The sequence below is a fragment of the Sus scrofa genome, chromosome 14, assembly GCF_000003025.6.
Source record: "Sus scrofa isolate TJ Tabasco breed Duroc chromosome 14, Sscrofa11.1, whole genome shotgun sequence".
NCBI classification, from domain to species: Eukaryota; Metazoa; Chordata; class Mammalia; order Artiodactyla; family Suidae; genus Sus; species Sus scrofa.
Window position 1 is genome coordinate 85,777,963 of NC_010456.5, and position 21,207 is coordinate 85,799,169.

Genomic DNA, 21,207 nt, shown 5'->3' on the forward strand with positions numbered 1-21,207 from the left:
TTCTCCAGCCTGAGGTGCTGCCTGAGGTGCCCTTTCCTGCTGTGGGTCCAATCCCTCCCCTTTTTCTTCTGTCCTAATCTGATCTTCCCATAGTGAGGATGGGGTGGCTCCTAGGAATCCAATGCTGCATGTTAATTTCTAACTATTCATAACCCCCTTATTTCCCTTTCCCCTCAGTATGTTTAGATGCTTCTGAGTCTTCAAGACCCATTTTCCAGCTTCTATTAATGATCATCTTTCAGAATATGGAGGCAGACATTTTTACTCAAGTATCTGCTACAGGGACCTTGGACCTGTAAATAATTATCTTTAGGAGCTCCTGTTGTGGCTCAGCATGTTAAGAACCTGACATAGTGTCTATGATGATGTGGGTTCAATCCCTGGCCTTGCTCAGTGGGTTAAGGAGCTGATGTTGCTGTGGCTGTGGCCCCGGCTACAGCTCCAATTCGACCCCTAGCCTAGGAACTTCCATATGTCCTAAGTGCAGCCCTAAAAAAAGAAAAAAAAAAACAAAAAAAAAAAAAACAAAAAAAAAAAACAAAAACTTTAGCTGCTTTAGCCCAGGCTACTTCTTTATATTCTGCTGTTCTTGGCTTACATCTTTTCTTCTCATGGTCACCATTTGATGGAAAAATAGTGGCTACTCCCTCTCTAGCCTCCTATTTATGTCTCTGGCAGGAAGCAAAAGAAGGGACTGTGGGAAAAGGGGTGCTGTCTATGGAAAGCAAAACTTCCCAGATATTCCCCGCTGACTCCTCTCCTGTCCCTTTGGCACACAGGCCACAACTCTCAGCTGCAAGGGAGATTGCGAAATGTAATTTTCTAGTTGGTACCTTACCTCCTGGTGTGATTCTGTGTAAGGGAGAAGGAATAATTGACACACGACTGCACTTGTCAGTGTTTGGCACACATGCGAACCCTCTGCCATGAGTGAACTGTAAGTCTGAATATCTGAGTCACCCCCGAATGCTACTTCCAACCTCCATGAGATCTCCAGTGCCCTTGTGGCTCCAGGAAAGCCACTCCAGGGGCCCGATGCTCGCCTCATATCTTTTCACCTTGAATGCAGCCTTTGTGCGCTCATGGAGGAAACAAACATTCAGGCCATACATGATTGATATTCTTAATCTGAATTCAGCCCTGCACCTTAGATCCAAGCCCCAAGAGACCCACAGTCCTCTCTGCCCCAATAAGCTGTAATGAGCCATGTTGGTGTGTGGCCCCAGTTCCACTTCTTGGCACCCAGTGCTCTCACCACTGCCCCCTAGTGGCCGACTTCTGCTCTCATTACAGTCTTGCATAACCTCTTGCAGTGCTCACTCCACCTGGCTCCTGTTGATCTCCTTATCTCCCAACAAGCCCAAGGATCAGTGTGGCAGTGCAGGACATTTGTTAGAATGTAGTGAGTGGGGAGGCAAGGAGACTGAATGTGAAGCAAACTCAGGGTATGGCAAAACCAGAAATGCTGTCAGGTTGATAGTTACGTTCTCATCACTTTTGTTTTGCCAAAGGAGCCTCCAGGAAATGGTCAGGAAAGGAACAGGAGCCAGTCAGGGAAGAGCCTGTGGGGCCAAGCGGTTACTAGAGAGGCTGAAGGGGTCTCTTTTATGGTGATGACTGCCTGGCGAGGAAGACACGCTACTGGAACATCTTGGTGCTTTGCCAAGACCCCGCCAAACCCATCCTAGCAGGACCCAGGCTTCCCAGCTCACTGTAGCCCTGACCTTTCTCCATGAAGTCATGGATGTGCGGATTGGCTGGAGCAAGGTTTTCCTGTGGCCATTTTCAGCCTCACCTGCTATTTACTCATTTCTCCCTACTTTCCTGGGAAGTCCCTCAACCTTCACTGCCTTCCACCTGTAACTTCCTCCTTCATGCTCTGGGCGTTTGCCCACTGAGGCCTGGTGGGCACTGCTAGATGCTTAAGGCCTTAATAAGATCTGTAAACACACACCTCCAGCAGCATCACTCTTGCCTGCCTCAGAAGCTTCTTGTTTAAGTGAAATCTAAACAGCCTTTAATTATATATCACCTCTCAAGGACCATTTAAGAACCAAACCAGTATTTACAAATGGATTTGAAATTTTCTCAGTAAATGGAATTAATTCTATCTGTTACCTCTTAGTACTTAGAAAAGCAAACAAAAGAGAAGGAAGGCTTATTATTTGTCCAATGATATGGGCATTGGGGCCTCCAGCCCACAGCAGCCAGCCTTAGGATTTTATCCAGTTGGAAACACAAACTTGTAATGTATTTGATCAGAGAGAATAAGAATTGCTTCAGAGAGGGTTATTGTTCCTTCTGAGTAGAATTTGCCCAAGTCAAAGAAGGCAGATAGCAGCAGTGTCAGCACCCACCTTGCACAGCAGTGTGCTGATGGCACTGGGGAGAGCCTCCTTCTGCAAGTTTCACCAGCACAGTCCCTGAACAAGTCCAGTGTCCATCCCACCTGGAGTGGAGTCTGGTCTTACCTATGAGGTCAAAGCCAAAGATCTGAGGAGTCCTAGGCCCAGGGAAGCCCAGTCACCCCTCATCCCAAAAATGTGAGCTCAGCTGTATTAATGGTTAGTGCCTCAGTTTCCCTGTTAGTCTGTGCTTTACTAAGACTAAAAATGTACCTTGAATTTTAACTTTTTAATCTGGACCCTCATGCTACCCCTTATCCTTGTTAACTCATTTCTACCCAGCCCTCTCGAGCACCACTGGCCAAGAGAAATCGAATGCGAGCCCTATATATGACTCAACATTTTCTAACAGCTACATTAAAAAAGTAAAAGGAAATAGGTAAAACTGATTTTAATATGTATTTTATTTAAACCAATATGTCTGAATATTGTTATTGTCATTTGACATATAATAAATATTAAATTATTCTTAAGATAGTTTACTGTTTGTGTTTGATACTGAGTCTTTGAAATCTTGTGTTTTGCTATTACAACCCTTCTTAATTAAGACTAACCACATTTCAAGCATGTGTCTACTCTATTGAATAGTACGGCTCCAGGGACTGGCATATGTATTCAAGACTTCCCATTTCTGGCTGTGGTCCTCTTAATTCCTGTGGTGGTTAATTATGTGTGTCAATTTGACTCGGCCATGGAGGGCCCAGATATTTGGGTAAATATTGTTCTAGGTGTGTCTGTGAGGGTGTTTCTGTATAAGATTAACATTTGAATGGGGATGGGCCTCATCCAATCCATTGAAGGCCTGAATAGAATAAAAGGCTGTGTAAGAAAGAATTCTCTCTTCTCTAGTCTTTGAGCTGGGCTATTGGGTTTCTCCTACATTTGGACTTAAAACTCAGGCTGGAATTTATATAATTTAATTTCTTTTTTCCTTTTGTAAATTTTATGGCTGCACCTGCAGCATATGGAAGTTGCCGGGCTGGGGAATGAATCCAAGCCATGGCTGCGACTTACGCCATAGCTGCAGCATTGTGTAGGGCTGGGGATTGAACCTATACCTCCACAGAAACCCAAGCAGTTGAATTTTTAATCTACTGTGCCATGGCAGGAACTCCACAGTTTTAGCTTCTTGGTTCTCTGATTCTTCTGGTTCCTCAGGTTACTGACTGCAGATTTTAAGACTTCTGGTAAATTTCTTTGTGTGCAAATCCTGTTGGAGAACCCAGATGAATCCCCATAGACTGAGCACATGGAGCTATCATGTTGATGCCCCAACATGCTAAGAAGATACCAGTTGGTGGGTTCTACCTCCACATGTCAAGGTATAGCAGAGGCAGCTTTCTGAGCTAATCGGGGTCAGGATCCAGGGAGAAATTAGTAGCAGTTAATGCAGTGTGATCCCGGTAACAAGATGGCATCATGGAGCCATCAGCAGAAGGTGGTATCAGAGAATGGAACTAGAAGTCCAGAAAACTGGAACTCTGAGGAATCATTTTCTTTTTCAATTTTTTCTTTTAATTTTTAATTAAAGTATAGTTGATGTACAATGATGTGCCAGTGTCGGCTGTACAGCAAAGTGACCCAGTCATACATACATATCATACATTCCTTTGCACATATCATCCCCCATCATGTTCTATCCCAAGAGAATGGAAATAGTGAGGAATCATTTTAGAACGGAACTGTAAAAGTGCGATGAATGCATCTGCCTTGTGAAAGTTGAGAAAAATTAATTCTTGTAGGTGTGGCTGAGCTTTGTGTTCTGATGATCGGGGAATGTGCCTTCCCTGAGAAATGTTAGGAGGTTACTACCTGCCATGATGCCCTTGCTCCTGCGGCCCTTCCTGGACACTGAGCTCTGGGATTACTTCTGTTTGCCTTCCTGGCTCCAGCCTTTCCTCGCCCTCCAGTGATCTTTACATGAGGCAAACAGCATTTGGCCAGTCAACTCCTGGCTTGCAACCATTTTGCCTGTGGTGCGATGCTCAAATTCCCAGCAGCGTATTCAAGAATATTCATATCTTCTCAACTGTGGTGGCCTCAATCCCTATTCCCTATTCAGCACATGACACTTTATGCTCCTTGCCCCATCATGTTTTTTTCGTATCCCCACCTTTGCGAATGGTTTTCTCCTTTCCTAGAAGTCACTACCCTTCCCATTCTTCAACTGAATGCCTCTATTCCTCTTCCAAGAAAGAGTATGGGCATCACTTCCTCCAGAAATCTTCCCTGACATTCTCTCTTCTCTTCATTCTAGGTTAGCTTAGATGCTAGTATCTTGTATTCTCAGCTTACCTCTGTAATAGCCCTCATCTTACTACATATTAATCACTTGTTTGCATGTTTGTCTTCCATATCAGACCAAGATTCTATATTCTCAGGACACAGCTGAGCTCAGCCTGGGTGGCCTCACAAAAGTTTAGGTAGTGACTAATGCCTGGGTCTGCCTGGCATCTCTGAAGCCCATCCACTGGAATTAGGCCTGTCTGCTCTGGGCTTCCTATTTGATTCAAACCATGATTCCTCAACCATCTCACGGCTATGTTAGCATTTGCAGGGCCTGTGCCTTTAGGAAAGCAGTTTGTCAACATGTATACAGAAAAAGGCTGTGTGTCCAGAGATCTTTATTGCAGCATTGCCTCTGATAGAAAAACAGAAGAGGAGTTCCCGTCGTGGCGCAGTGGTTAACGAATCCGACTAGGAACCATGAGGTTGTGGGTTCGGTCCCTGCCCTTGCTCAGTGGGTTAATGATCCGGCATTGCCGTGAGCTGTGGTGTAGGTTGCAGACGCGGCTTGGATCCTGCGTTGCTGTGGCTCTGGTGTAGGCTGGTGGCTACAGCTCCGATTCAACCCCTAGCCTGGGAACCTCCATATGCCGCGGGAGCGGCCCAAGAAATAACAACAAAAAAGACAAAAGACAAAAAAAAAAAAAAAGGAAAAAAAAAAAAAAGAAAAAAAGAAAAACAGAAGAAACAATCAAATTATGATGAATAAGTAAATTATAGCATGCCAGCGAGTTGGAATTGATGCAGTCTTAAAAACCATGATTATGAAGACAGCGGAGCAGCATCAAAGAGGAAGGACTCAGTACTTTTTGTGTCCCCTGCCAAAGAGAAAAATCCAGCTCCATTAAACAATCCTTGGTCCATTGATTCATTCATTAATTCAACAAATATTTGTTGAATACTGGCAGTATACAAAGCAAGAAGTCTAGATTTTTAATAAGGATTTTAAGGGGAAACAAGATAGAATTACATCACCCATCACCCAAACAGCATTTGTGCTCTCACAAAGTTCCACTTTGAAATGCTCTTAACAACTCTTTCCACCTTGCCAGTCTAGCTGCACCTTTCCCCCTTTCTAACATTCCCCATCTCTTTATATCCTTTCATGTCTTGAGCGAGTAGTTTAATCTATCTTTCTCCTAGTTTCTCCAGTCTTGCATTCTCATGTTCATTACCTCTGTCAGCAAGCCCAAAGGATTTTTTAGGATTTATTTTCCTTAGAAGGCAGTGGAGAGATTGTAAATGATGAAATGTGTTTCTCTGCTACAGTATTTGTTCAGTTGCCCCAAATGTGCTCTGGGAGCAGGACACCTGATCGGAGAGGTTGGTCACCTGGATCGTGGTCCACTCTGAGCTCAGGTTGGTGCGGCAGACACAGCAGCCCTCTGTGCAGCTACCCCTCTTGGGGACTGGCTAGCCACTCCCTGGAGTTTTCAGGAGGGTCTGAGGCTAGTGCTGATTACGCTCACAGGGGGTTTCAGGGAACAGCTCCTGGCTAAGGCACACTCGCGCTAGGGATAATCTCCCCTCTTAGAGCTGGGAGGAGGGGGAGCGAGAGTCCCCTGGCCTAGTTCTAAGTATGGCCCAATGGTATGTAAATAATTCATATATTTTAAATAACAAAATAAATATTTTATGGGTGTTTAAAATTCAGGAATGAACTAAATCCTTGAAACCCACAGATTAAAAGCTAGCCTTGGAGCAATGTCACCAGGATGGCAACATAGGTGGTTCCTGATTCTGTTCCCCTTCACAAGAAGATCAGCTACAGCCATTCGTGGACAAGGTGCCACTGAGAGACTCCAAGAACATGGTAGTGAGTTGGAAGCACCCCCTGCACGCAACAAGTCAGAGGGCATTAGAAGGGTGAGAGGAGCTAGCTATAGGCTGAGCACTGCCCCTCCCCCCAGCTGGTACAGTACCATGGCCAGAGGTCTCCTGGAGTCTAGATTCCTCCAGCAGGAAGAGGGAACTAGGGGTGGCATTCAGCCCTATCAGCCTTGTAGGTCACATCACAGGAGCCCGTACTCTGGTTTTTGCCTTACAGGGATTGTGGGCAAATCTGCAGACTCAACCAGTGGGAATCTGACTGAAAGCTAACCTTGAGTCACAAACAGCATTGCGTGGGTAAAATGTTGCTGTTCGTGGAAATGCTTAATTCTGAGCTGACAGAATTTCACACTCAAGGGCCTTAGAAATCCAGTTTGATTGTCTGGGCTTCCTCTTGTGAGATACCAAGAAGGATGTTGCCTCTTTCTCTGTCTCACGAGGCTTCTGTGTCATCTGAACAACAATCTCTTGGTCCAAACATAGTAGAATTCCTGTTTCTGCGCACCGTTGTTGCTGAGGGAAGATTTACAATCCATTCCTGACCATCTTGGGTAAATCTCAGAAACACGGTTAATTAAACTTGGTGGGAGGGTGTGTAGTTATCGAGCAGAACAATAAGGTTGGTGGGAGTTGCATAATTTTTCTGTTTGTCTCTATTTCCCATGAGGATTTCAGTGATGATATAAAGTACTTGAAGCAATATGACTAGAATATTTCCTCCAAAGAGTTGCTTATTCTCAGTCCATCTATTTTAAAGTATAATGCTTATTGATTTTTTTATATAATTATAGATGTATGACCATTACATCAAATTTGGAAAATATGGAAAAGCATAAAGAGGGAAAGAAAAGGCATCCATAATTAGGTCACATGGAAATAACCACTGTCATTATTTTGCGGAGAGAGAGAAGGTCTAATTTCTATGTATAAGACTTTTTTTCCCCTTCTCTTTGTTCTCTTAGCACACCCCTTGTGGTTTGTTTGTTATCTGGGTTAAAAGTGGTTTTGAAGGAGGGTATCCTCTTCTTCAACTTGGCTCCCCCCATCTTCTGTATCATAGGTTCTGGCAATGGCCCGTTTTTGGAGTTAATTTAAAATTTGTGTAATGTGAGCTTTTGATGTAATGATCCTGGAAGACTTATGAAAAAGATTTAAGGCAGCATCTCTCAACTTTGGCACCAGGGACATTTCAGATCAGATGATTCTCTGTGTGTGGGGTTCGCCTGTGCACTGTAGAATATTTAGCAGCATCTCTGGATTTCCCCACTAGATGACAGGAGCATAACCTCCTCCTCCCACTTTTATTTTATTTTTTGTTTTTGGGGGGCTGCACCCATGGCATATGAAGGTTCCCAGGCTGAAGGGGTTGAGTCAGAACTGTAGCTGCCAGCCTACACCACAGCTCATGGCAACACTGGATCCTTAACCCACTGAGCAAGCCCAGGGATTGAACCCATGTCCTCGTGGATACTAGTTGGGTTCATTAACTGCTGAGCCAAGATGGGAACTCCAAGAACCACTATTTTAACATGTCTTGCTGAACATCTGCAAGTTATGGACACCAGAATTTCTGGACTCTTAACTGGTCCTATTTTAGATCATGAAATGTCAAGAAGATAAATATGTTAATAGAATTTCTGAAAACATTAATATTAACATCTGTGTTCCTATTTTTCTTTTGAGCCAATGCCTTGTTTGGTGGGATGTAGATTTTTATAAAGATGTGAGAGGTTGAAATGTGGAAGTCCTGTCAGTCTCAGTCTGGGGTTGGTCAGGGACAGAGCAACTGCCCTGGGTATTTTAATCAGAAAGGGAGTTGATCTAGGGGTTGAGGAGCTTACAGAACTCTTAGAAGAGCTGGGCAGGAGAGTGAGAGCATCAGGGATGCTGCTGGCTTTCAGGGAATCCAGAAAGCAGGAATCCTAGCGCTTTCTTGGCGATTAGGAGGCTGCTGAAATCCCAGAGGGCTTGCTACTGATGATCTCAACAGTTTAGAGCAGCAATGTGAGCCGTTTTTAGGAAGAAAACTGGAAGCTGCTGAGGCATCCACATATCTGCCATCTGCTGATGCCTGAGAGTCTGTGGCTGCTGTGGGACAAAATAGTGGCTCTTCTCTCTCTTCTGTTTCGTAGACCTCCTGTGAATGCCTCTCAGTAGCCACGTCTAACAAAAGAAAGGAGCCTTGGAAATGTAGTTTCAAGACTTTCAGCCCTGTGTTACTGGGAAGCTGCCGACAAGGAAGGAGTTCAATAGAGACAGGTGAGAGGATATTGTATTGTGTAATATGGCAGAGGACCCTTCATTACCAGTGTCCCTTTCTTAGCATTTGATTCGAAAAGAGGCATGGCCTACTTCAGTGCCGCTATATTGATAAAATAACCTTAAGGTTCTTTGATCTAAATTGTTTGCCAGATCTTGCCTATTGCTGTGAGATGTGTGGGAGGGATGATATTTCCTGGTGCCAATAAAACAAACATCCACTTGAATAGAAATATGTAAAAAGGTAGAATGATACAGCATATATAGTCTCATATATTATTCATTTATTTAATAATATCTCATGAGGTTACCCAGTAATATTCCCAATTTCAAATGTTCAAGTACAACTTTTTATCATAAAAATAAACTTGGGGAGTTCCCTTTGTGGCTCAGTGGTTAACGATCCCAACTATGATCCATGAGGATGTGGGTCTGATCCCTGGCCTTGCTCAGTGGGTGAAGGATCCAGCATTGCCAAGAGTTGTGGTGTAGGTCACAGATGCAGCTCAGATCTGGCACTGCTGTGGCTTTGGTGGAGGATGGCAGCTGTTGCTCCGATTCAACCCCTGTTTCAAAATATTTCAAAAACATTATTTTAATCCACTTTTTTAGTCATGTTTATTCACATTTGTACACAAATCTTTGTTCCAGGGGAGTTCCCATCGTGGCTCAGTGGAAACGAATCCAACTAGGGGGAGTTCCTGTCGTGGCGCAGTGGTTAACGAATCCGACTAGGAACCATGAGGTTGCGGGTTCGATCCCTGGCCTTGCTCAGTGGGTTAATGATCCGGCGTTGCCGTGAGCTGTGGTGTAGGTCGCAGACTCGGCTCGGATCCCGAGTTGCTGTGGCCCTGGCATAGGCTGGTGGTTACAGCTCCGATTTGACCCCTAGCCTGGGAACCTCCCACATGTCGTGGGAGCGGCCCAAGAAATGGCAAAAAAAAAAAAAAAAAAAAACCCAAAAAAAACAACAAAAAAAAAGCAACTAGGAACCAAGAGGTTGTGGGTTCTATCCCTGGCCTTGCTCAGTGGGTTAAGGATTTAGTGTTGCCCTGAGCTGTATGTAGGTTGCAGACATGGCTCAGATATGGCATTGCTGTGGCTCTGGTGTAGGCCAGCAGCAACAGCTCCAACTGGACCCCTAGCCTGGGAACCTCCTTGTGCCATGGGTGTGGCCCTAAGAAAAGCAAAAAACAAAAACAAAAACAAAATCTTTGTTCCCAACTTTGGCTAACTCCCTAGGCACAGATTTCTAGAAGTGAATTACTCATATGAAACTGTGAATTAATTGCTTTACCAAATGTTTGTAGTGATCACCACCAGCGGTGCATGTGATGCTCCATTTTCTGACACTTCGGAGCAGTGAGATCAAGCTGTTTGTCTTAAAACAAATCAAGAAGATTTTGCCATTTCTATAAGCAAATATTATTTCATTGTTGTATAATTTTACATTTCTTTGGTTTCACCAAAGGGGTGGAACTATGTGATTTTCTTTATTTAGATCCTGCACATGTCTTTAAAAATACTTATTATAATACAATATAAGCTCAAGGTACAAAATTCAAAATGAGCAAAAAGACATATGGTGAAAAATAAGACTCTTTTCCACGCTTCTATTCTAGCCAATCAGCTTCCTTCCCAGGAGACAACCATTTGCCTATTTTTAGTGTATACGCCAGAGAAATTATACATAGATGTAAGCCAAAATATATATGTGTGTGTATATATATACACACACATATATATGTATATATGTGAATATGTGAATATGTAAAATTATGTGTGTATATGTACACATTAAAAATTTTTATATATGAATTATACATAAATTATATATACTATAATTCACATATATACATATGTAATTTATACCTTTTACCAAAACGTAGACTATAATTCATGCTGTTCTGAAACTTAACAAAATCAATTAGAGTTCTTTCCATATATTAGTACATAAGGATAGTTCTTATTTTTTTAAATGGCTGTAACATGTCCTATTTTATGCATGTGCTATGATGTATTTAACAAGCCCCCTACTGATGGACATTTTATGTTGTTTTAGATTATTCTAAGCAATGCTGTATTGAATAACTTTGCATCTGCACATTTTGTAAACATACATAAAACATCTCTTGGATAAATTCCTAAAATGAGAGGCACAGGTTATATGTGTTATAAATTTTAATGGATATACACACAGTTATTTCTAGTTTAATTGTAAAATCACTAGTGTTCATAATTGGAAGGAAACAACTACCTACTTCTCTGAGTCAAATGGGGACCCTAGCCTAAGAATTTATTCAAATAATGATGGCTATTGTTTATTATCTGCTAGTCACCATTCTGAATACTTTACATATAGAAAGAGATTTAATTTTGATCACGGCCTTATGTTTTGGGTACCATCATTGTCTCCATTTTGTTGTTGAGCAAACTGAGGCATGAGTTTAAGGACCATGCCTAAGGCCTTTGGGGGCTGTGAGTGGAGGTGCTCAGATTCTGAATGCAGGCAGTCTAGCTCCAGAGCCTAAGTGGTTAAGTACTCTGCTACACTTGCAGTCAGCCTGAGCTTTTCTTCCTTTTTTCTCATTTCCCACTGGTTTCTAAGGTGTAGATACTGGTAAATTTAGTGATCTTTGTTTGTTGGGTTTTCTTGTCCCCTGGGCTCTTTTTTTATGAGCAGTAATTTCAGATCTTTGTCTAGTTCATTTGGTGTTTAAGGCAGTAATCCTTAGATGTTCATGACACAATGATAGATCACTTGCTAATTTTTGACAGGCGGAAAGGCACATGGGTTTTGATAATTGTGGCTCTGGTCCTTTTTCTTAATATTTTAATTTCGTTCAGTTTTTGAGGTAGACAACCATATCATCTATGAATGTTGTTAATTTGATCTCTTTGATGATATTACACTTCTTATTCATTTTTTCTTTATTAGTGTATTGGCTTGAAGGTCCAGCATACTCTCATGTAATTTTGATGCTCTTTACCTTGCCTCAGATTTTAATGGGAATGAATGCCAACAGTGGTTCATAATGTACAAGGTGTTGGTTGTTTTCTGGGCCCAGAGTCATGATCATTCTCAAGGACGCTCTTTCTTTTTTTCTTTTTAGGACCGCACCCACGGCACATGGAAGTTCCCAGGCGAGGTGTCGAATTGGAACTGAAACTGCTGGTCTTTACCACAGCCACAGCAATGGCATCCGAGCTTACTGTGACCTACACCACAGCTCACGGCAATGCCTTAACCCTGTGAGCGAGGCCAGGGTTCGAACTTGAATCCTCATAGATACTACTCGAGTTCGTAACCTGCTGAGCCACAACGGGAACTTCAGATGCTCTTTCATCATTTACTATGTTCTCAATAAGGAATTGATGTTTAATTTTATCAAATGCTTTTTTATTATTATTATATATTATTACATTAATTGATTGACTATGTTTGATGATTAGATATGTTCTACCGGTCTATTGCTCTAGAACAAACTACCACAAAGTAGTGGCTTAAAGCACTAACAAGGAGCTCCCATCGTGGCTCAGAGGAAACAAATATGACCAGCATCCATGAGGATGCAGATCTGATTCCTGGCCTTGCTCAGTGGGTTAAGTATTTGGGGTTGCTGTATAGGTTGCAGATGAGGCTTGGATCTGGTGTTGCCATGGCTGTGGTGTAAGCCAGCAGCTGCAGCTCTGATTGGACCCATAGCCTGGGAATCTCCATATGCCATGGGTGTGGCCCTAAAAAAAAAAAAAAAAAGCACTAACCACCACATATTTTTCTTATGAATCTGTGAATTGACCTGGCTCAACTTGGGAAATCTCACACGTTTGCAGGCAGACAGACAGTGGCTGAGATGAGGTCATCTCAAAGGCTTCCTCACTTACCTGCCTGGTGCCTGGGCTGGGGAGACTCAGACTGATGGGGCTGAAGCAGCTAGGCTCCAAGGGTGTCCCACACTTTCTGCATGGTTTCTCCACGTGGGGTCCCAGGGTACCTAAACTTCCCCTGGAGGCTCCCAGGTTGAATGTTCTAAAAGAAACTGGCAGAATATACACGACCATGACAAACAACACCAGAACATAATTCCGGAACATAATTCTGCCACATTCTGTTTGTTGAGGTCATCATAAAGGTCCACCCTCCCAGATTCAAAGGAAGGGGACACAGAGCCACCTCTGGATAGGAGGAGGGTCAAGGAATTTGTAAGCATGTTTTAAAACCATTCCACTTTATGTACCAAATCTTATATGTAGAAAATTCTATGTGGTTGTGCGATCTTTTACTTTGAATGTACAGCTGGACTCAGTTTGCTAGTCCTTAATGTTGACTTTTTTTTTTTTTTGGTCTTTTCTAGGGCCACACCTGTGGCATATGGAGGTTCCCAGGCTAGGGGTCTAATTGGAGCTGTAGCTGCCAGCCTACGCCAGAGCCACAGCAATGCCAGATCCTTAACCCACTGATCGAGGCCAGGGATCAAACCTGCAACCTCATGGTTCCTAGTCGGGTTCGTTAACCATTGTGCCACAATGGGAACTCCTATTGACTTTTAATTTGACTACATATTCTTTGATTTCTTTTTGGTGAGTTATGTCTATCTGGTTTTAGCGTCAGAGTTGTGCTAGCTTTCTAACATTTCTAGACTATTCAATAGAATAATTTTTTTTTTGTCTTTTCTAGGGTTGCACCCACAGCATATGAAAGTTCCCAGGCTAGGGGTCTAATCAGAGCTGTAGCCTCCAGCCTACGTCAGAGCCATAGTCACACCAGATCCAAGCCCCGTCTGCGACATACGCCACAGCTCACAGCAATACCGAATCCTTAACCCACTGAGCAAGGCCAGGGATCGAACCCACAACCTCATGGTTCCTAGTCGGATTCATTAACCACTGAGCCACGATGGGAACTCTCTATAGAATAATTTTAATAGCAGAGGAACTAATTTAAATTTGGTGACTTCTGTCACCATTAATTGGCTATTTATTACCTGGATATTTACTTTTTCTTGAATTATTGTGGTAATTCATGTAGTTATCAGGAACTCATGGAACACTGATATTTTCAAATTTGCAAGAATAAACTTAAATATTTTATGTAATTTTGTTAATGTTCTTTTCTGGTATTTATCTAATTTCTCATTTATGATTTTGCTTATTGTTTTGATTTGATTATCTTGAAATATATCTATTTTAATACTTTTTCTGAATATAATCTCTTGCCTTTGTTTATATTTTTTCCTCTCCCAAAATGTTAAATACTTTTCTTTCTTTTTTTGGATTTGTTGTTTTTTTTTCTCATGTTCCTAAAAACCTCTTTAAGTTAATCATTAATTAACTTACAGTCTCCATTTTCAATAGCAGACACATTTACATTGGAAGAATTTACTGCTACATTTTTGCTTTGGCCTTCTCCCCAGTCTTTTGACCTGGAGATGAAACTGGCTCAGGAAAAAGAAGGGGTGCCAGGAAGTACTGAGGACCCCCTGCAAGCTGTGCCCACGAGTGTGTGGCTCCATCAGCTCTGTGTGCCCATGGGATCCTTTTAGCAACACTCAAGCCCCGGTGAGCTGGATTCTGTGCTGGACTTTTGCCAGGCAGCTGCAGTGCAGGCAAAGATGGAGGTTCTTAGTAAGAACGTGGTTGAGGGAGTTCCCTTGTGGCATAGTGCGTTAAAGATCTGGCATTGTCATTGCTGTGGTGTGGGTTTGATCCTTGGCCTAGGAACTTCCTCATGCTGTGGGCACTCCCTCCACCCCCTGCCAAAAAAGAGAAAGTGGCTGAAGTGAAACTGACCTTTGGTTGGCTCTATTAATGCTTCTGTCTGGGACCCTCAGGGCTGGGAAGGTAGGGAATGGGGCTGGGGTTGGGGAGTGGGGGAGGAGGTAGGCAGTGGGGGTGAGGAGTGAGGGGTAAAGAATGGGAAGTGGGAGTAAGAGGTGGAAAGTGAGGGGGGTGGGGAGGGGGAGGCTGGGTACAGATTCTGCTATAGCTCTAAGTCAGTCTGGGTCAGACCCATGCACCTAAGTTGGGATGGGGGCTCCTAGTCACCCTGAAACTGGTAAGAAATCCTTGAGTGGCCTTGGGAAAGAAACAGCGACCCCCTTGAGAAGCATGTCAGATCCCGAGGGAAACAACATTCACTGTCAGCAGGGAGAAAGCAGAGCCTCAAGGCCTAAAACACAGTGAGTTGTTCAGTGAAAGAGGGGCTGATGTGGGGACATGAAGGGGGAACTGATCTGGACTGCACAAAAGACTTCCAAAGCATCACACTTGAAAATTCACTCTGAAAGCACTACATGCACTCCTGAAAGACAGACTGTTGGGAAGCAGGATATTGTTTTTAAGAATATTTAGGCTGTAAGAATAAATACATAAATGAATAAATGAATAAACAAAAGTCACAGAGATAGGGCACTTGACGGGGGAGACCTGGGAGAGCTATGCTCCTGTCTCCTCTCCAACCACCTAGGATGAACTCCCCAGCTAGCAAGTGCTCTAGTTCGAGTGACTGATTCCATTCCCTCATTCCATCCCTTAGCTGTGACCTTCAGCAAGGTGTTTAATTTGTCTGGACCTCAGTTTCCTCGTTACTAAAATAGGACAAAAATAGTGCCTACTGAATAAGAATATGAGTAAGGCTTAAATAAATATGTATATCTATTTATCTATCTGCTTACCTACATATCATCTATTACCTTCTAACACTCAGGCTTTTACAATAAGGACTTTAAGTTAGTGGCAATTATTATCTTTTTTCATGGTTATATATACAGTCACCAAACCACTCCAGATCTCTCCTCTGAATGTCCTCCTCTATATCCATCATGTCTTATCAATCCTCAGGACAACCATACAGGTGTCTTTACCATCATCAATTGCCCTGACTCAAGCCTTGACTTCCTCTGTTTACCCTGCACAGCTTTCTACACCAAGCATTTTGAAAGCATAAATCTGCTGTAGAGGCACCCTTCCTATTTCATAATTCTTCAAGTCTAACCTCCTTTGCCTGACCTTCAAGACTTTACTCCATCCTTTACTATGGATATATATGGTATATATATATGTATTCATATGTGATATATATTCATATGTATCATATATGATACTATATATCCATAGTAAAGAATGTGTGTGTGTGTGTGTGTATAGACACACTTAGGTACATGTGCATATACAAACATAAACATATATGTACATTTATATGCTTGTACATACACACATATATGTTTGTATATAGAGAGAGCCTTTCGTTTGGGTCTTACATAAATGGTAACTTATGTTTTATGTAACATTTCTGAAACCACAGAAAAGCACTTCATGGGGTGGGGGTGCTCTGAGGAGGCCTGGTTCTCTAAGTCTCAGTGCAGAAAGAATTCAGGCAAAGGTAAAAAGTGATTTATTAGAATAGGATGCTTGTGAGGTTTACAAGCTGATAGGCAAGGGAGTGCCGTACTGAGAACTTGGTGGGCTGCAGTTCTATAATCAAAGGAAAAATGAGGAGGGGAGAAGACCACCTTCTTCCTCATTCTTGAGTAGACCTCCAGCTTCCATCATCAGTTCCTCCTCCACAGTGGGGGAGTTTTCGTGTGCCTGGGTGTTATTGCACAATGGAAATGAGTAAAAAGGTGGTAACATATACTAAAATGTGGTAAACCATCTCAGATTTCAGTGTAATATCACATTTCTTTATATTTCATTTTTAGTGTGTGCAGAGAAGCATGTTCTATGAATCATTAACTTACTGACCTTACTGGGCAGGATGTGGGTCTCATTCCGCCACTGTTTTATTGTTTGGGGGCATGTTTCATGCTTCTGTTGTATGGCTTTGTTGCTAAGCAAGCCTACTTTCTGGAGGGATCATTAATTTACAAGGGTCTTCCATACTTTTTTTTCCTACTTACAATCCCCTTGTGGGATTAACTGTTTAATCACCTATGTTGGCCTTTACACTGTCCCTATCATTTCCACCATAATCTTCCTTGCTTTTATATATCAAGCAGGCTAATTTATTTTACCAATGTCTTTCTGATACACAGGTTCCTGGTTTTGGGCCAGTTTCCATCCCACTCTGCACGAGGTCTGTATGGAAGGGAAGATGCCTAAATCCTCTGCCCCAGGAGGGTGGCTTTTGATATGTCTCTCTAGTCATTTTGGTGTCATTCCGCTAATGGAGTCCAGTGCAGCTATTAGAAAAGAATGAGCTAGCTCAATAAACAAAGACATGAAAAGTTAAGGGGAAAAGTATTACATACACATATGGTAAGTTACTACCATTGGTGACTGACATGGGCAAGTGGCATAATTTTGACGATGAAGAATGGGGGACTTCTGGGAAAGGTTTCTTTGTTCTTGAAAATAAACACAAGGAAGAGACAGCCTCTTCCCTGCCTTTGGACTCTGTTGTGTCTGGACATGGTGCTTGGAGTTGCTGAAGTTGCTTGTGGTGTGGTGATGAGGGGCCTTCATGAGGGCCAAGCCAGGCGTGGAGGAGGCAAGGTCAGGGTCTCCACAGAACAAGGATGGAGTGTGGGGGAGCCCATGTGTGGACTGCTGTCTTGTAAGAACACCTTCCTTAGTCTTTAAGGGGTTCAGTGGTTTTCTGTCACTTGCAGCTAAGCAATACCTACCAGATGCATCTTCTTTATCATAGTTCCACTTTATCTATACAAGAGTCTCTCCAAACTGAGAAAAGGCAGAGTGACCCTGAGACTCTGCTGATATGCACTGCTGCTAAACGTGGCAGGCGGGGGTGGGGGGGCATCCTTCTCAAACTGCCTGTTGCACTGGAATCCCTTGTTACCTATTTTTGCAACTTTCCTGTGTTGTCATGGAATTTTAATGGCAGATCAAGAGAAGCTGAATCGTGTTCAGCCCAATGGCATTTGAGTCCAGAATTCCCATCATGTCCTCCCCCAGTATGTGAATGAATGAAGCAAATTCATGTCCCAGGTCAAGCCTCACTGCCTCTGAGAAGTCTTTCCTTTCTCTCCCCAGATAAAATCAAACCTCCCTTTGTCTATATTATTTTCATCCTTAGCATACTTCAATATTTGGATGTATAGTATTGTTTTGTTTATCGGGCCAAACACTGTCATAAACTTTTTATAGACATATCTCATTTAATTCCCATGACAACCAGTTCAGCAGGTGTTATTACTGACATTTTACAGTTGAGGAAAATGAAGCCTAGAAAGGTTAAATGACTTTCCCCAAATTACCCAGCTACAAAATGGCATCAATACTATTTGAGACTCTTAAGCTTTACTCTTAATCATTATGCTGTGTTCTCTACCAAACAATCAAGCCATACGCCTGTGGGCCCCTGCCAGCTTCTTGAAGGTAGAGACTGCATCTTACTCCCTCTCCATCACCTGCTCCATTCACAGTCTTTGGTACACAGGAGACATGTAAAGTGGGAATGGGCTTATTAGAGCATGCTTTGGGGACCTTTGGAAAGAAGGGATAGAAGGTGAAGGGAAGAAGGGTAGGAAGCATGATTAGGTAAAGGGAGAAGTTGATCTGTGATGCAGTTTCAATGGAAACCTCAAATGACCTTATGGGGACATCTGGAGATGGGATAAGTGTTCAAAGCTGTCCCAGTGGGAAGAGAGATCTGAGCCTTTATGCCACCATATGCACTATTATTGGACATGGGCTGCCCTGGGTAGGAGCATGACCTGGGCACTCACTGGCAGCACTTGCAGCAATTGGGAGAATAAGTTCTTCATTCCTGGAGGGATCTGGTGGAGCCTCCCAGCCTCCATCACACCATTATGTAACTGCACTTGCCATTACTTTTGACATTTCTCAGCTGCTGTCTGTCTCTCACACATGGATGTTTGGACTAGATACAGCAAGTATCTAGTTCTTCACCCAGCACCCAGGAGGATGAGCCTCAAACAGTGGAAGCCTGTAAGAACTGACTTGCCTGGGGTTTGTGTGCCTGATTTTGGTGCTTGCAGGCTTGCTTGTCTCTCTTCCCCCTGAAGCTGTTTCCTTCTGCTTTGGAGGCTGTTCTGAGGCTTGGCTTGAATATCAAACTCCCCAGAGGCTACTGAGTTGGAGCCAGACTTCACCCTCACACCCCAGCAACCTGCTCACTGCTGCTCCCTTCAGCTCCCAGTGGGGAAGGCATTTCCTCAGTCTCCAGGGTAGCTGTTGGTGATCTTGGAGCATGGTGACTTGAGAACAGCAGAACACTGACCACTCATTGCTAGCAGAACACCAGAGTTGCCTTGAGTTCCCCAGACAGTCTTAGCTCTGGGACTGAGAAGGAACCACACAGCAGACAGGAAGGCTGTGACCATCTGATGAAGATACTTGCAGGTAAAGGCAGGAGAGGGGGCCAGAGGTGTTGAATGAGTCCATTCTTCTCTGAAATTCAGTCTCAGTCTTTTGCTCTCAGATTTGTGTCACTCCAAAGAAAATATATCTAACTTCAAATTACTTTCATCCAGATCAGGATCAGCAGTCAAGCCAAGCCATGGGGTTGAGGTGAATAGCCCCATTTTAAGGGTTAAGGCTAAATCCCTTCCCTGGCTGGGGCCCAAGGGGTAGCTTATAGAAGCAAAAAAAGCACATACAGAAATCCAAGCTAAGGTCCCTGAGGGCATCTCGGAATCCCAAGGTGGCCAGCTCTGTTCCAAAGAACCGGGTCAGTGTGGAAATATCTTAGAAGCAAGAAAGCTGGCCCAAGAGTAGCATGTCCAACTTTAGCTGCTGGACTCAGCTCTCCTTAGGGACCCATCCATAATGCTAGTGGCCACAGGGTCATTGGTCTGCTGTGGGACAGTCTGAAGGACAGGTAGCACCATACTCTGCCTTTGGAATTGACTGTCATAGTTGCTCCCTCATCACTCAAGGAACATTAGTTGAATTTCTACTCTGTGCCAGTTACAGGTACAGATTGGAGATGATTAAGACTCAAATGTTTTCTTCCCTTTATTGACTTGAAAGTGGGGTGAAATGCACAAAAGGTCATTTGTTTGAGGGAGTCTGTGAAATATTTTTGTAATAGAGAATTTCGAACATACACAGAAAAAGAGTAAATAATAGAATGAACCTCTGGGGACACATCTCCCATTATTTGTTTATTTATTTAGGTATAGTTGATTTATAATATTGTATTAGTTTCAGGTGTCTAACAGTGATTCAGTATTTTTATAGATTGTATTCCATTTAAAATCATTACAAAATAATGACTGTAATTCTCTGTGCTATATAATCTATGCCTGTAACTTAACCTATTTTATACATAATAGTTTGTATCTCTTAGTCCTACTTCTGCTTTGCCCCTCCCTCCTTGCCTCTCACCACTGGTAACACTAGGTAGCACTTCTTTGTATCTGTGAGTACGTTTCTTTTTTGTCATGTATATATTTGTTTCCTTTTTTAGCTTCCAAGTATAAGTGATAACATAGAATATTGTCTTTCCTGTCTGATTTATTTTCTAAGTATAATATAATATTCTCTAGGTCCATCTGTATGTTACAAATGGCAGAATTTCATACATATCCTCTTTTTAATAGTTATCAAACTAATGCCAAGAGGTATTGTCTAATACACCCACATAATATCCCCTCTTGCATATCCTAACCTCAAACCATTTCACCTCTAGTCTAGTATATCTCTAAATGACAATGATTTTTAAAAACATTACCACAGTACAGAGTTCCTATCGTGGCGCAGTGGAAACAAATCTGACTAGGAACCATGAGGTTGCAGGTTTGATCCCTGGCCTTGCTCAGTGGGTTGGGGATCTGGCATTTCTGTGGCTGTGGTGTAGGCTGGCAGCAACAGCTCCAATTAGATCCCTAGCCTGGGAACCTCCATATGCCACAGGTGCAGCCCTAAAAAGACAAAAGACAGGAAAAAAAAACAAACCCCATTACCATAGTACCAATAACTAATGATAATTCCTAGAGTCATCAAACATTTAGTTAGTGTTTATATTTTCTTGATTGTCCTATAAATAAGTGTACTTTTTGAACAGTTATTTTGTTGAACTTATATCCAAACAAGTTCAACTGTATTTTACTACCTGCTGGATGCCACAGTAGAGTTGACGACCTTTATGACAGAGCTCATTGGAAGGCTACCTGGATTTGCCTCTGGTGAGGAGGGGTTATGGGCACCAGCTTTGGAATTCTGGTTATGTGAATGTAAGCCAGTGGACCACTTCAAGTCCCAGCTCCTCATCTGCATGACTCACAGGGTGGCTGTAAATATTAAATGAGATAATCTGCATAAGGTGCTTAGCACATGGGCTGGTGTATAGAATATGCTCAATAAACTCTGGATATGATTATAATAATAAAAAACAAAGTAACATTTAATTTAGATCTTTAAGCAAGCAGTCTTGTGCAAAGTAAGGGAGAAGTGATCTGTATTTTTAGGATAATAAACAGCTTTATGTAAAGGTAAGAATTGG